Here is a 14,172-nt window from a genome sequence, read left to right as displayed (position 1 = left end):
GGTGGCGGCCCCTTTAATACAGAAAAGGTAATAAGAGATCTGGGGACCCAGGTAGATAGTAATCTCTCCTTTGACAATCATATTGCCAAAGTATTTAGGAAATCCTTCTATGTAGCCCATCTAATTACTAAAGGGTTCGCATCTAGAAATAAAAAGGTTACAGTGCCCCTCTACTCGTCACTCATCAAACCCATCATAGAGTACAATGCCCCATTTGGGATGTACCTCACAAGACACTTCCAACAGCTGGAAAGACCACAAAAGTACCTCACCAAGAGGATTACTGGCCTCAAACATATGTCCTATGCAGCCCGACTGGAAAAACTCTGGCTGTACTCAGTGGCATATTGCTTACGCAGAGGTGATCTCTACCTGACTTACAAAGCCATGTCCAACTCAGAATTGATGGACATGCTCCACCTAAAGAAATCCAAGTCACTGCAAGCCACTCGCTCTAGTGAGCTAAACCTCACCACAGTAATAAATAGAACATGCTGGAGGGATAGATTCCTGCCAAAGAGACTCCCCATGCTTTGGCACATAATTCCTAACTACATTAGGCAAAGCCCCTCACTAACACACTTCAAGAGAAACCTTGACGAGTGGATGGGTAACAGAAAATACACCCCTGGGATCACTTCATTGGCTCTTCTTGACAGAGGCTCAATGGGGCGGCGAAAGCTGACACACTCTGGCTAGGCTTATAAATGCCCTCGGTCAGATAGCCTAGTACCTACCTATGAACCTATGAACCTATGAACCTATGAACCTATGAACTATTTGAGGTAGCTTCCCCTATTTTGACTGAGTGAGCTCTATCAGTGAGCTAGTTAGCTATCCATCTGGTTACATATGGATTTATGTCAAGCTGGGATAGTTTATCTATTATGCTCCTGTGTGGAATAGTGCCAAAGGCCTTAGCCAGGTCAAGGTAGATGATGTGCACCATCTGTCTCTCGTCCATTGCTTTGGCAACTGACTCAAAGAAGTCTACAACATTTAACAGGCATGAATTCCCCTTGACAAAGCCAAACTGTGTGGGATCAAGCATTTGGAGGTTGCCAATGTCCTTGTTAATGTCTATGATAATGCGTTCCATGGCCTTGCAAATCAGGCTAGTTAGGCTGATGGGTCTATAACTGCCTGGATCAGTGGATACTCGACCTTTGTGCAGAGGGATGACAGTGGCTGTCCTCCACTCAGCTGGGATGAAACTGGCACTCAGGCTTAGGTTGAACAGGATGCCTAATGGTGCTGCAAATTCCTGCCTGAGTTGATGCAGGATGCAGCCTGGGATGTTATTGAGTCCCATGGAAGCTGTGTTTTTAGCCTTAGAGAGAGCAGTAATGACTTGTTCCCTACAGATAAGTGGTGGGGGGCAGGTACTAGGGATATCCTAGTTTACTGATTAGGGGGACAGAGGGGTGAAGATTTCCCTGAAAATGTCTGCCAGCAGGTTGGCTATATCCACGGCATTTGTGTACGTGGTGTCCTTGACAATTAGTTCTGAGCAGATTTGGTTGTTTCCCCTTAGATTGTGGACATATGTGAAGAAGGTCTAATGATTGTCTTTAGCAGATGTGGTTAATTTGTACTCAAAGTTACTTTGGAAGACTTCACTAATACCCTTATTTGCCTGTTTAGGCCAAGGAGAGATTGCTTCCAATTTGGCGCCTGTTCCTTCTTAGTTCTCAATAGCAATTTTTTCCTTTTGTTGTAGAGTTTATTTATAGCCAATATCCACCAGACAGGTTTATTCTTCCTTGAGGAGGAGGATTTTATCCTGTCAGGTATTGCTGAATCCATGCATTTATATAAATGGTCATATAGTACTTTGGTGTAGGTTTGGTCATTAATGCCAGTTCCTACTGTTGGAGAAAGGGCTGTTGGTCTGATCTTACCAGGGATGATGATGCTACGGGGATGCTGCAGTGGTTTCCTATGTTGGTTAGTACCAAGTCCAAGATGTTGTCACCTCTTGTGGGGATGTCAACCAGCTGGTCCAAGACACTGGCATTGACGACATCAAGGAATCTTTGAGCATTTGTGTTCTGGCTCAAGTAGTTCTTCCAATCAATGGTTGGGTAGTTCAAATTTCCCAGGATCAGGGCATAGGGTTTAAACTTAATAGATTCAAGGAGGTCGAGATAGGCAGCATGGGCATCCTGAGTCAAAGTTGGGGGCCTGTAGCTAACCATGATTTGAAAAGATGTCTTGTCAACTATTAACTCCACCTGGAGCATCTCCTGTGCGTCATACTGATAGACCAGTCTGGAGGTGTGTATATCTTTAATATATATTGAAATACTACCTCATTTGGCTTTGCTCCCCTCAGTTTGGGGTCTGTATGTAGGATAGGATGTGTAACCAGGTAAGGATGAGGTACTGTCCAAAGCTTTGAACGTGGTTTCTGTGACTGCACAAATGTCAGCATCTTCCAGTGTTAAGAATGTTTGTAAATAGTGCAGTTTCATGCTGAGACTCCTAGCATTCATCACAATGATCTTTAAATTGTGTTTAGATGAGATTTTCATGTTAGTAGTTTTGATCACAAGACTTTGCTTAAAAAAGGCATGCTAGGGGAGGCAAGAGCCTTTACCATGAGCCTGAAGTCCAAGGGAGACAGATGCAGGCCATCTCTGGCAAAGCATCATGGTCTGTCAATCATGTCCTCCAGGCTGACAGGTACTGTATCCCCTCAGAAACTAATCCAATTGTTAAAGTCAATCATTTTTTGTTTGCATTGAGGCATCATTCTGGGTGATGGTAGAATGTTGCTTAAGGCTAGTGACATACTTGCCTAGAACACATGTTCGGTAAGCTCAATTATGTCTCTCTTCATATTGTCCAGAGAGGTACATCTCATGTCATTCACACCAACATGCACTATGACAGAGTCATAGCAATACCTATTGAGAGGCTTGACTGCATGGGTGATGTGGCAGATTCTGGCAACTGACGAACAACTTACCATGACTTTCTCCTTATCCAGCCTGGTGAGGAGCACATTTGTGTGTCTCACAATGGAGTCTCCTATAATTAATATACTGGATTTATGGTTAAGCCCTGATGGCTGTAACACACAGACATGTGGATGATGTGTGGTGTGTGGTGTAGTAGGCTGTGCAGTTTGAGTGCATTTTTGTCTCAGAGGTCTCTTTTGTTTAGGTATGTTTTTGTTAAGAACCTCTACATTTGTGGGTGTGTGTTGTGTTGGTGTGGGTGATGTCTGAGGTGTGGTGTTTGTACAGATAACCTTCTCAGTGCCAGGTATACTAGCTTGTGAGGGAGAGAGCATAGACTCCAGGTTTTTAATGTAATTGCATCTCTAACAAATTGTGTTCCTAGGTGGTAATAAAAGAGGGCTGTCCATGTACATGAGACAGTTACTACACTGGCTTAGGATGCCCATATCAACTAGATTGGCAGGAGTAACTGTAGGAAACTGTCTGTCCATGTTTGTCAGAATCAGTGAGAGGATGAGCTAAGGGGGTGAAGGTGGAAAGATATGAGATGGATACTAGTAGCTTGTGTTTGTACAGAGGCTGTAAAGAAGCTTCACTACCTCAGGATTGATCGACTGCTAGTAAGGGAAAATTTGAAGCTGGAATACCTTGGAATGGAATAAATCAGCACAGTAGCGGTAAGCTACATGCAAAAAAGTGCACCCCCTTGCAAACACAGGGTTTAAACAGCAATAAAAATACAGTTAAACAGTATAAAACAGTACAAGAATGCAGTGAAACAGTAAAAAAAACGCTTTATAACAGTGCAAAATGTAGTAGATTAGCTGTATAGCACAGCTATAAACATTAAGAAGTTCAATTCAATGAAATAAATGTAAAAAAAAAAACACTTATTCTGCTGATGGAGCTTCAGAGAACTTCTGCTACATCACAGTGATGAATCATCACTCCTCAGCCTGGCAAAAACAAGCACACCTCCCTGCAAATATAGGGTTTAAATACCAGAAAAGATGTAAGACTCTAGAAGCTCAGATTACTACCCGATCCTGCTAGCCCCTGCACTTTCAATCAATCACTCATGCTACAGAAGGTTAAATAGCCCTGTTACTCCCTAACAGAGAAGACAGGCCCCTACCAGCACAAGATGGCTGACAGGAAACTCAGCAGGCAAAACAACCAGGCCTGGATGCAGCAAACCTGTATCCAGACTATGCTACTTGACTAGAACACAAAAAGCTCCTAGAAAATGCACAGAAACACACAGATAGAGCACTCACAAACATTAAATACAACCCTCAATATGAAAAAGACACTTTACAGTTAAGTAATTTAGTAAAAATGCAGTCACAGTAATGAAACGCTGCTTAGCAATGAAAATACAGTTAAGACAGTATAAAATAATACAAGAATGCAGTGAAACAGGAAAAAAAACTTTATAACAGTGCAAAATGTAGTAGATCATCTGTATGGCACAACTATATGTGTTAGGAAGCGCAATTCAGTGAAATAAATGTAAAAAAAAAAAAAATAATACAAAAACCACTTAGTCTGCTATTGGAGCCTCAGGGAATTTCTGCTATGTCATAGTGATGCATCACCGCTATTCAGCCTGGTAAAGGACAAGTGAATGGCCTCACCGAGACCAACAACTGGTGTCAGAACTATGGCCTTAATCTCAATGCCAAAAAATATGTTGTCATCCCCTTTGGGAAAATCCAGTTGCCATGAATTACAACATCAATGGTAGTCCACTGAACACAGAAGATGTTATAAGAGATCTGGGAACACAGGTTAACAGCAACCTCTCTTTTGATCAACACATTGCCACTGTGGTCAGAAAGTCCTTCTATGTAACACATCTAATTACTAAGGGTTTTGCATCCAGGAAGAAAGAGGTCATTGTTTCCCTCTACTCTTCACTCATTAAGCCAATCATTGAGTACAATGCCCCATTTGGCATGTACCTCACTAGACACCTGCAATAACTGGAGAGGCTGCAAAAATACCTTACAAAGAGGATCCTAGGCCTTAAACACTTGTCCTATATGGACAGACTCAAAAAACTCCAATGATTCTCTGTCTCATATCACCTACTTAGAGGCAATCTGTGCTTGACTTACAAAGCCATGTCTGACCCAGCTCTGTTAGAAATGCTACATCTAAAGAAATCCCAATCCCTCCACACCACACACTCCAGAGTCCTCAACCTCATTATCACAATCAATATAATGTACTGGAGGGACAGGTTCATAACCCAGAGACTTCCCATACATGTCAAGAAGAGCATCTTGCTGACCCTCTTCAAGAGAAATCTTGATGAGTGGATGGGAAATAGAAAATTCACCCCGGGAATAACTCCAGTGGCTCTACTCAACAGAGGCACTGGGAACTAAAGTTGGGTGACACTATGCCAGGGTAATCCTATGGCTAGGCTTGTAAAGGCCCCAGGGCCATTAGCATAGTACAAACCTATGAACCTATGCAGCTATGAACAATCCAGTCATGCTAGTGGACACCAGTTTAACCTAGATTTCCAAGAAACGTGTAACACAAAGTCAAATAATATCTTTCTGCCTATCCAAGGAAAAGTGTATGTCTCCTACTAGTGTTCAGCTTATGAAAGATCATTTATCTGTAGACAGGCTGTTTGATAGGTATTTTATTGGCCTTCAGAACTGCTTTTTTTATATTGAGAATTATGATCTGTTCTTCAATTATAAGCAAGATGTTATATTTTCAAGAAAAAAAGAAGAGAACCTCACCTTGAGAGTAATATAAAGTGAAGCTTGAGATTTGAATTTTGACATACATTTCAAGAACATATAATTTCCTGCTCCATGTAAGAAACTTTGTACTGCCACACATAAGTTAAAGTGTGGTGGTGTGAATTATATTCCAGTTCTTACAACTCCTTAACTTCACACCATTGTTTTGACGTGGCAGCTATTTATGCTCTTGAATGAGATAGTGAATGGTGTTGAATAATGCTTTTCTAAGCACCTTTCTTACAGCAGAAAGATGCTTAACAAAGATGCCTAACTTTCAGTTTGGGAACATAATCACAACACTTGAGGTATTACATAAAATTTATAACTGCTTTATCAGAAGGTTTTATAACTTTGATGAAAAGCTGATGGTGCAAATTGTTCTCCCATTCAGAAAGACAAGCGCATATCTCTCAAATATCCTGTGTTTGTTTCATTGTAGAAAATAGCATTTTTAACTTAAATAACAGAAGGGCACAACATACCAAGTGGAGCTATTAAATTCCAATTTTGTTGTGGTTTGGTCAGCCATGTTATCATTCCAAGGAAAACACGTCTTAAGTCACAACTGCACACAATTAGTACCTGTGAATAGCAGCAGGTACATTGTACAAGCTGTTATTATGCATTGTCTGCAAAAACAGATGGTAACAGATTCATGTTGCCTCTTAAAGACCATTGAGGGTCTATTGGAATTTCTGTGCTGCTGAAGCTTTCTAGAAAACTTAGCTCTCAACTGTCCCTGATTTAGCAAAGCATTTCTAATTCTGACTCATATTGTCTGCACTGCCCTTCATAAAAGTTTTAATTATCTAATAAATCACTCAGCAATTCTAGATATTAGAATATCATACTCATTGTTTGGATTCAAATGTATTCATGTTCATTTCAATGTCACTTCTATTTCAGATTATTATGTATACATTTAACTAGTCTATTATTATAAGTAGTGTTTTATTAAAAATAAACTTTAGTAAAGTTGAACTGGAAGGTAAAGTCCATCTTGCAAATAGCTTTAAGACTAGATATGAATAATTGGGATCAAATGTTTCCATAACTTCTCTTCTCTTCTCTCTCCTATCTCTCCTATCTTCTCTTCTCTTCTATGCTCTGTCTCTTCTCTTCTCTTCTCCATCTCTTCTCTTCTCCATCTCTTCACTTCTCCATCTCTTTTCTTCTCCATCTCTTCTCCATCTCTTCTCTTCTCCATCGCTTCTCTTCTCCATCTCTTCTCTTCTCCGTCTCTTCTATTCTCTGTCTCTCTCTTCTCTTCTCTTCTCCGTCTCTTCTCCATCTCTTCTATTCTGTCTCTTCTCTTCTCTATCTCTTCTCTTCTCTGTCTCTTCTCTTCTCCTTCTCTTCTCTTCTCTTCATTGTGAAGGAAGTGCCCCAAATGTGAAATGAATTTATAACATTTAAATTACTATATGGCAAACACCCCAAGGTATGCTAGAGCAAAAGAAGCAGGGCAAGAGGAAGACATACTCCTTAAAGGTGTGATAGGGCATTTTATAAATCTTTCTATTAGAATGTTACTTATATAATTAATGAGAGAAGTGTTTTATTGTATTTTAAGTAACTGAATTTTTATTTGCTTTTTATCTAAGTGAGAAAGTGCAATTTAAACCTAGGTAATGATTTAGTCATGTGACTAATAAATGGGTTATTTAAATCTGTGAATGACAGCTTGTAAAAACAATTCTGATGAATTCCTTATATTTTGGACAAAAGCTCTTAATACTAAAAAATATCTTTTTTATATCACTACCCTGTGGAATTCTTGAGAGGTAGGTCATGTGGCTTGTGGTACTGATGTTTTTCAGTTTGGTTCTTAGCTTCTTGGTACTGGAAGATTGTTTGTGTTTGTTTCCCATGCCAGATATACCGAAGCCTTTGTGTATGATGCAGTATCATTTTTTAAACACTGAAAAGCTGCAGTAGCATTTTTTAAACACTGAAAAGCTATCTTCCTAAAGCTATTTTAAATTTACTGTGTCAAACTGGGTTAATTGCTAACCCAGCTAAGTGCAAGATAGGTATGGCAGAAGTCTGCTGTTAGAGCTATTTATTAGATCAAGAGACAGAGAAAACATGAAATGATACAATGAAGTAATACATACTAAACCATGCCAATAACAGGTTAACACTTTTTTAGATAAATTAAGCCAACTGACTTGACAAGGTTAAGGCTTCCTTTAAAGATAACTGGATAATTAAAGCAGAAGAACACTTCAGTTAAGTAAGATATATGTTGTGTTTAGAACCAGTACTAACAACTTCAGATTTTTTCAAACAGTCCTGCATGGTACACATGTGCCTGTGAGATAAGCACAATGCAGTATTCTCTCAAGATATAGATAAAGATGACCCACCCATCAGTTACATATGTACTATTCACTACAGAAAGAGAATGTCTTGACAATCAAAACAATGAGTCATCAGTTTTCATGGAATGCTACAATATTAATACACATATATCTGTAGTGAGAGTAAGGAACAGATGAAGGAGACCCTGGAGAGGTGGAGATATGCTCTAGAGAGAAGAGGAATGAAGGTCAGCAAGACTAAGACAGAATATATGTGTGTGTGAATGAGAGGGAGGATAGAGGAATGGTGAGGATGCAAGGAGTAGAGGTGGAGAAGGTGGATGAGTTTAAATACTTGGGATCAACATTTGAGAATAATGGGGAGTGTGGAAGAGAGGTGAAAAAGAGAGTACAGGCAGGATGAAGTGGGTGGAGAAGAGTGTCAGGAGTGATTTGTGACAGACGAGTACCAGTAAGAGTGAAAGGGAAGGTCTTCAGGAGGGTTGTGAGACCAGTTATTTTACATGGGTTGGAGACAGTGGCATTAACAAAAAGGCAGGAGTCAGAGCTAGACGTGGCAGAGTTAAAGATGTTAAGATTTGCACTGGGTGTGACAAGGGTGGACATGATTAGGAATAAGTATATTAGAGGGTCAGCCCAGGTTGGAAGGATGGAGACAAAGCCAGAGAGGAAAAATTACATTGGTTTGGACATGTGCTGAGGAGGAATGCAGACTATATCGGGAAAAAGATGCTATTGATGAAGCTGCCAGGTAACAGGAAAAGAGGAAGGCCTAAGGTAAGGTTTATGGATGTGGTGAGAGAGGACAGGCAGGTGGTTGGTGTGACAGAACAAGATGCAGAGGACAAGAAGAAATGGAAACAAAAAGATGATCCGCTGTGATGAAAGAAGAAGATATATATATATATATATATATATATATATATATATATATATATATATATATATATATATATATATATATATATATATATATATATATATATATATATATATATATATATATATATATATATATATATATATATATATATATATATATATATATATATATATATATATATATATATATATATATATATATATATATATATATATATATATATATATATATATATATATATATGTGTGTGTGTGTATGTATATATATATATATATATATATATATATAGTTTCACTTCAGAATGTTGAGGTACTGAAAACTCAAACTTCATATGGTCAAGACCATATGATCGAGTTTTCAGAAACTCGAAATTCTGAAGTTAAAGAAAAAAAGTCAAAACACATCATTTCTGTAGGGGGGCAAGCCCACCTGCACCCTCCCTACTTAAATATACCATCTCCGTGATCACACTATAGCGAGAAAATGGGAAATCTCCCATTCTGCGCTTCTGCATACAACACTGAATGGGAGATTTCCCTTTTCCCCACTGTAGCATGATCTTGGAGTTGGTATATTTAAGTAGGGGAGGTGGGGCGGTGCATGGGGGCTTGCCCCCTACAGAAACGATGTGTTTGACTTATTTTCTTTTTTTTTCTTTAACTTCGGAATTTCGAGTTTCTAAAAACTCGATCATATGGTCTCTACCATATGACGTTTGAGTTTTCAGTAACTCGACATTCTGAAATGAAGATATATATATATATATATATATATATATATATATATATATATATATATATACATACACACACATTTGTAATATATGTATATATATCATATCCATACACACCAACACACATACTCACAGATGTACTCACATTCACACGCATACACACGCACACACACAAACAAGCACACACACACATGTGCACACAAATGCATAACTCACTACTTTTTCCATTATGGCAGAAAATTTTCTCGGAGTGATCAGCGGATTTACTAGGTTAAACCTGAGAAAAATTTAATCTAGGATAATCTTTAAATTGTTGAGTAACTAAATGTGCTACATGCTCTCAAAAACACTGGAAATAGACCAAAACACACAACATTACTTGGGCCAGATTCCAAAGACTTGCTATCAGTGTAAGTCTGTCCTAATTCGGAAAGACTTGTTGCTCATGTAAGTGAGTTACTTTGGTGTAAGGCTTATCTACAAACAATCATACATTAGAGGCCAGATTCCAAATGACCTCCCTTCAGTGCAAGTGACTCACTTCAGTGTGAAGCTTTCCTATAAACAGACTCCAGAGGTGAGATTCCAAAAGACTTGATTTCAGTGTAAATGTCTCATTTTGGTGTAATGATAATCTGTAAATTGACTTACACTGCTGACTAGATTCCAAAAGATATGCTCTCAGCCTGCTCTCCACTTACATTGACAGCAAGTCTTTTGGAATCAGGCCCCTTATGTTGTGTAATATAAAGTGTACAATCGGTTGACCTTACACACTGTTGAAACTAAGTGTAAGGTAAATGGCTGAATAATATACCTTCTCATAAAAGATATAACAGATTCATTATGTGAGAGATGCATCTATATCAAGAACCTATAATCCAGACTCTCTCACTCACCAGTCACTTCATGTGATAATAAGCAGGTTGTCAGCATGCACACCTCAAGTCCTTAACCTACCAAACCAACAACACATAAACCTACATATGCGGAGGTCTTCAGAAAAAGCTTACCTAAACATCAGTGACTTCACAAACACAAACAGGCTACATATAATACATCATGTGCAGAACATAGTACACATAATATATCACACAACAGTGTTTCACCACTTAAGCCTGCAAGGCATTACACTAAAACAAACATCTTAGTCATACGCGACATAGTTATGAGACACACAGATGTCCCTCTCTCCAGGGTGGATAAGCAAAAGGTTACAGTCAGCTCTCTGCCAGGTGCCATGATCCACCACATCACACACGCACTCAAGTCTCTCAACAACAGTCACTGTTATGACTCCATTATAGCCCATGTTGGTGTGAACGAAGTGAGACTTACCTAACAGGACTCTATGAAGAGATACATGACTGAGCTCTCTGATTATGTGTCTCAGGCAGATATGTCCCTAGCATTAAGCAGCATTTTGCCTTCACCTAGGATGATACCTCATTACAAACAAAAAATAATTGACTTCAACAATTGACTAAGTTTTTGGTGTCATTAAAAGGGGATCCAGTATCGGTCAGCCTGGGATGACATGGTCAACAGACCTCGATGCTTTGCCACAGATGGTCTTCATCTGTCACTCCCGGGATTTCACTTACTAGCTAAAGCTATTGCTATCCCCATAGTGCCTTTTTTAGGCAATGTCACAAGAAGAAAATTTCCAGAGTAATAATACCCTCTAAAAACAACATCAAGGTTATGCTGCTAAACACTAGAACTCTAAACCAGAAACTGCACTCACTAAAAGCAGTCCTCACCCTGGAAGATGCTGACATTTGTGCAGCCGTTGAGTCCTGGCTTAAGGCTGCAGACAACACCCCAGCTATACCGGGTTACATTACCTTTCACACGTTCAGACCACAAACTGAAGGGCTGAGAACTTAAGGAGGTGGTGTATCTATATTCATTAAAGATAAATACACCTCTAAACTGGTCAAACAGCACAATTCCTTTGAATTACTTCAGGTGCAATTGACTGTAGGCAAGACCCATCTTCAGGTCATTGCCAGCTATAGGTACCCTTCCATGAATCAAGACATCCACTCAGCCTACTTGGATCTACTTCAGTCAATCAAGATGCAACCAAACACCCTGGTTTTGGGTGCCTTTAATTACCCATTCATAGATTGGGTAAATTATATGGGTTTTAACTTATTTGCCAAAGGGTTCCTGGACTTCGTTAACTCCAGTGCCCTGGACCAGCTGGTTGACACACCCACAAAGGGCTCAAACGTGCTGGACCTGGTGCTCACAAACACAGAGGACTGCTGCACCACCCCCAGTGTGTGACCATTCCTGGTGATAACTGACCATATATCAGTCGTGCTAGAAGTAACTATAACACAAGACCCCCCCCACCCCCACCTCCGTAGCAACCACTAAACTAAAAAACTTCTCCAAGGCCAATTACAACCTCATAATGATGGCATAAATAGGTTCATAGCCTCTCTCCCTACTGATGGAACAGACACCTATGCAGAGTTATACACCGATGCTTTATACAAGCACCTGTACAACTGTATTGACTCTGCTGTACCTGATAGAACCAAAACAAGATCTTCAATGATAAACAAACCTGCCTTGTGGACAACTGCCATTAATAGGCTATACAGTAGGAGAAAGAAATTGCTGTCTAAAAGTAGGAAGGAACGGTCTCAAAACTAGAAACACTCCTTCCTCAACTTAAACAAGCAAATAAGACTCCTGGTGAAGTCCTCCAAAGCTAACTATGAATCCAAATTAGCTTCCCGAACTAAGGATAACCACAAGGCATTCTTTAGTTACATCCACAACCTCAACGGTAAGGCCTAGATTTGTGCTGAACTTGTACTTAATGGTGCTACATATATAGAACCTGTGCATTTAGCAAAACTGCTGGTGACAGGTTCAGTGAAATATTCTCTACCCTGTCCTCATAACATATACCCTAAAGCATCCCTAACACCTGTCCTCCACCTAGTATCTCCAAGGAACAGGTCTTAAATCAACTCTCCAAGCCCAAACGCACAGCCTCTATGGTAGCAGACAAAATCCCAGGCTGTGTTCTATATGGGTTAAAACAGGAATTAGCATCACCATTGAGCATGCTTTTTGATCACAGCCTAAGCACTGTCTTCATCCCAGCAGAATGGAAAACAGCTAGCATCATCCCTCTGCACAAAGGGTATGCATCTAAAGACCCTGATAACTATAGACCTATTAGCCTGACCAACCTTATCTGCAAGGCCATGGAAGAAATCCTCACTAGGTATCAACCCATATATTGTCAGGTGGTTTGCAAACTGGCTTACTGACAGAATTCATAAGGTGAAAATAGGGGACTCTACCTCTTCTAGCAGACTGTAACCAGTGGTGTTCCACAGGGATTGTTTCTGGGACCCCTGCTGTTTGGAATCTACTTCTGTGAAGTACAGGCTAAAACTAAAGGACTGTGGCCGACAGAGTTTGACGATGACTGCAAACTGGGAGCAATCATTGAAACCCCTAGTGATGTCAACATCCTGCAAGAAGGTCTTACATAGACTTATGACTGGTGCCAAAATCATGGTCTTAAACTTAATCCAAAAAAATGCATTAGTGTCCGCTTTGGCAAGGGTGATGTTCCTGGATACTACCACATCAATAGCAATACCCTAAGCACACAATCAGTGGTGAAATATCTGGCCACACAGGTTGACAGCAAACTTAATTTTGATCACCATGTCTCCACAATGGTAAGAAGGGTATTTTATATTGCTCATCTCATAAGTAAGGGCATTGCCTCCAGAAAAAAAGAGGTTATAATCCCCTTGTTCTCTTCCATCATCAGGCCAATAGCAGAGTACAACGCTCAATTTGGTATGTTCCTTTCCAAACACCTGCAGCACTTTGAGAAACCACAAAGGTTCCTTACAAAGAAAATTCAGGGTCTTCATGATCTGTCTTATGCAGACAGACTGAAATAATTGTTGCTTTACTCTGTGTCATATAGACTGCTCACAGACAACCTGTGCTTTTCATATAGAGCAATCTCCGACCCATTTTTAATGGAAATGCTGCAGATTCGCAGGTCAAATGTCACATGGGTCACTTGTTCAAAGGACCATAACCTGGTATGTGACATCAACAGAACTTGCTAAAGACAGATTTGTCTCACAGAGGTTGCCCCACCTTTGCAACAAGCTTCATATTCATGTTAAACACAGTCCTTCATTGGCCCTATTTAAGTGTAATTTGGATGACTGGATTGGATGGGTAACCAGAAATTCACCCTGGGGATTCCATGTATGTCTCTCTGGAGAGTGGCAATAGGTGCTAAGTTTTTAGTGTCTGCTTGAACCAGACATGATTGGGAACAAAGGTTGAACTTTGCTAGTCTTGTAAGGGACCTGGAACCGTTAGCCTCAAAACCTCCTATGATCCTATAAGAATCAGTGAATCTAGGAAAATCACAAAATTGTAGTGCTATGTGTGAATTAATGCATCAAAGAATATGAGCAATACATTTGTTTAC

This window comes from Protopterus annectens, chromosome 3.part1 (assembly GCF_019279795.1).
Source record: "Protopterus annectens isolate FY-2018-M chromosome 3.part1, PAN1.0, whole genome shotgun sequence".
Taxonomy (NCBI): domain Eukaryota; kingdom Metazoa; phylum Chordata; order Ceratodontiformes; family Protopteridae; genus Protopterus; species Protopterus annectens.
Note: the sequence above shows the minus strand (reverse complement) of the source record.